The sequence below is a fragment of the Cyanistes caeruleus genome, unplaced genomic scaffold (genome assembly GCF_971803275.1).
Source record: "Cyanistes caeruleus unplaced genomic scaffold, bCyaCae1.hap1.1 HAP1_SCAFFOLD_76, whole genome shotgun sequence".
Taxonomy (NCBI): Eukaryota; Metazoa; Chordata; class Aves; order Passeriformes; family Paridae; genus Cyanistes; species Cyanistes caeruleus.
The window spans coordinates 2748884-2752680 of NW_028255888.1; positions in this window are offsets into that span (position 1 = coordinate 2748884).

A 3797-nucleotide genomic window follows, 5' to 3' on the forward strand; every position below is an offset into this window, starting at 1 on the left:
GGGATGTTTGTGGAATTTTGTGGAAATTTCAGTAGATTTTGTGGGAAGTTTCTGGAATTTGGTAGAGTTTTGAGAAGATTTAGGGAGTGTGTTGGGATGTTTGTGGAATTCCGTGGAATGTTTTTGGAATTTGGTGGGATTTTTGAGGGATTTTGCTGGATGTTTCTCAAATTTCGTAGGGTTTTGAAAAGATTTTTCTGGAATTGTGCGGGATGTTTGTAGAATTTTGTGGAAATTTTTGGAGATCTTTGTGGGATGTTTCTGGAATTTGAGAGAGTTTTGCAAAAATGTAAATAATTTTGTGTGAGGTTTCTGGAATTTGCTAGGGTTTTGAGAAGACATGAAGAATTTTAAGGTATTTTTTTTGTGTGGTAATTTGTAAAGATTTTGTGAGATATTTCTGGAATTTGGTAGGGTTTTGAGGAGATTTAGGGAGTTTGTTGGGATGTTTGTGGAGATTTTGTGGGATGTTTCTGGAATTTGGTGGAGTTTTGTGAAAATGTAAAGAATTTTGTGGGAGGTTTCTGGAATGTTGTGCGATTTCTTTGAAATGTCGTGGAATGTTCTGGAATTTGGTGAGATTTTGAGAAGGCTTGAAGAATTTTGAGTGTTTTTCTATGATATGTGGAAATTTGTAAGGATTTTGTGGGGTGTTTCTGGAATTTGAGCAAGTTTTGCAAAAATGTAAAGGATTTTGTGGGAGATTTCTGGAATTTCGTAGGGTTTTGAGAAGACATGAAGAATTTTGAGTTATTTTTCTTAGATTGTGTGGTAATTTGTCAAGATTTTGTGGGATATTTCTGGAATTTGAGAAAATTTTGCAAAATTGTAATGGATTTTCTGGGAAGTTTCTGGAATTTGGTAGGGTTTTGAGAAGACATGAAGAATTTTGAGGTATTTTTCTTAGATTGTGTGGTAATTTGTAAAGATTTTGTGGGATATTTCTGGAATTTGGTAGGGTTTTGAGAAGATTTAGGGAGTTTGTTGGGATGTTTGTGGAATTTTGTGGGATGTTTGTGGAATTTTGTGGAAATTTCTGTAGATTTTGTGGGATGTTTCTGGAATTTGGAAGGACTTTGAGGGGACATGAAGAATTTTGAGGGTATTTCTTAGTATGTGTGGAAGTTTGTCAATATTTTGTGGGATATTTCTGGAATTTGGTGGGGATTTGTGAAGATTTTTCTGTAATTTTGTGGGATGTTTGTGGAATTTTGTGGGAAGTGGAAGAGATTTTGTGGGATGATTCTGGAATTTGGTAGGGTTTTGAGAAGATTTATGGAGTTGGTTGGGATGTTTGTGGAATTCCATGGAATGTTCTTGGAATTCGGTGGGATTTTTGAGGGATTTTGCAGGATATTTCTGGAATTTGGTAGGGTTTTGAGAAGATTTTTCTGGAATTTTGTGTGATGTTTGTGGAATTTTGTGGAAACTGGAAGAGTTTTTGGGTTGTTTCTGGAATTTGGAAGGGTTTTGAGAAGATTTAGGGAATTGTGTGGGATGTTTGTGGAATTTCGAAAGACTTTGAGGAGACATGAAGAATTTTGAGGTATTTTTCTTAGATTATGTGGAAATTTGTGGAGACTTTGTGGGATGTTTCTGGAATTTGGTGGAGTTTTGTGAAAATGTAAAGAATTTTGTGGGAGGTTTCTGGAATGTGCGATTCTTTTGAAATGTTGTGGAATGTTCTGGAATTTGGTGAGATTTTGAGAAGACATGAAGAATTTTGAGGGAATTTTCAAGGATGTGTGGAAATTTGTAAAGATTTTGTGGGATGTTTCTGGAATTTGAGAAAGTTTTGCAAAATTGTAAAGGATTTTGTGGGAGATGTTTCTGGAATTTGGTAGGGTTTTGAGAAGACATGAAGAATTTTGAGGTATTTTTCTTAGATTGTGTGGTAAATTGTAAAGATTTTGTGGGATATTTCTGGAATTTGGTAGGGTTTTGATAAGAATTAGGGAGTTTGTTGGGATGTATGTGGAATTTTGTGGGATTTTTCTGGAATTTTGTGGAATGTTTGTGGAATTTTGTGGAAATTGGAAAAGTTTTTGTTGGATGTTTCTGGAATTTGGTAAGGTTTTGAGAAGATTTAGGGAGTGTGTTGGGATGTTTGTGGAATTCTGTGGAATGTTTTTGGGATTTGGTGGGATTTTTGAGGGATTTTGCAAGATGTTTCTGGAATTTGGTAGGGTTATGAAAAGATTTTTCTGGAATTTTGTGTGATGTTTGTGGAATTTTGTGGAAACTGGAAGAGTTTTTGGGTTGTTTCTGGAATTTGGAAGGGTTTTGAGAAGATTTAGGGAATTGTGTGGGATGTTTGTGGAATTTCGAAAGACTTTGAGGAGACATGAAGAATTTTGAGGTATTTTTCTTAGATTATGTGGAAATTTGTGGAGACTTTGTGGGATGTTTCTGGAATTTGGTGGAGTTTTGTGAAAATGTAAAGAATTTTGTGGGAGGTTTCTGGAATGTGCGATTCTTTTGAAATGTTGTGGAATGTTCTGGAATTTGGTGAGATTTTGAGAAGACATGAAGAATTTTGAGGGAATTTTCAAGGATGTGTGGAAATTTGTAAGGATTTTGTGGGATGTTTCTGGAATTTGAGAAAGTTTTGCAAAATTGTAAAGGATTTTGTGGGAGGTTTCTGGAATTTGGTAGGGTTTTGAGAAGACATGAAGAATTTTGAGGTATTTTTCTTAGATTGTGTGGTAAATTGTAAAGATTTTGTGGGATATTTCTGGAATTTGGTAGGGTTTTGATAAGAATTAGGGAGTTTGTTGGGATGTATGTGGAATTTTGTGGGATTTTTCTGGAATTTTGTGGAATGTTTGTGGAATTTTGTGGAAATTGGAAAAGTTTTTGTTGGATGTTTCTGGAATTTGGTAAGGTTTTGAGAAGATTTAGGGAGTGTGTTGGGATGTTTGTGGAATTCTGTGGAATGTTTTTGGGATTTGGTGGGATTTTTGAGGGATTTTGCAAGATGTTTCTGGAATTTGGTAGGGTTATGAAAAGATTTTTCTGGAATTTTGTGCGATGTTTGTGGAATTTTTGGAAATAGGAAGAGTTTTTGTGGGATGTTTCAGGAATTTGGAAGGGTTTTGAGAAGATTTAGGGAATTGTGTGGGATGTTTGTGGAATTTCGAAAGACTTTGAGGAGACATGAAGAATTTTGAGGTATTTTGCTTATATTGTGTGGAAATTTGTGGAGATTTTGTGGGATTTTTCTGGAATTTGGTGGAGTTTTGTGAAAATGTAAAGAATTTTGTGGGAGGTTTCTGGAATGTTGTGCGATTTCTTTGAAATGTCGTGGAATGTTCTGGAATTTGGTGAGATTGTGAGAAGGCTTGAAGAATTTTGAGGGTTTTTCTAGGATGTGTGGAAATTTGTAAAGATTTTGTGGGATGTTTCTGGAATTTCATAGGGTTTTGAGAAGACATGAAGAATTTTGAGGTATTTTTCTTAGATTGTGTGGTAATTTGTAAAGATTTTGTGGGATATTTCTGGAATTTGAGAAAATTTTGCAAAATTGTAAAGGATTTTGTGGGAGGTTTCTGGAATTTGGAAGGTTTTGAGAAGATTTAGGAAATGGGTTGAAATGTTTGTGGAATTCTGTGGAATGTTTTTGGAATTTGGTGGGATTTTTGAGGGATTTTGCTGGATGTTTGTGGAATTTGGTAGGGTTGTGAAAAGATTTTTCTGGAATTTTGTGGGATGTTTGTAGAATTTTGTGGAAATTTTTGGAGATTTTTGTGGGATGTTTCTGGAATTTGGTAAGGTTTTGAGAAGATTTAGTGAGTTTT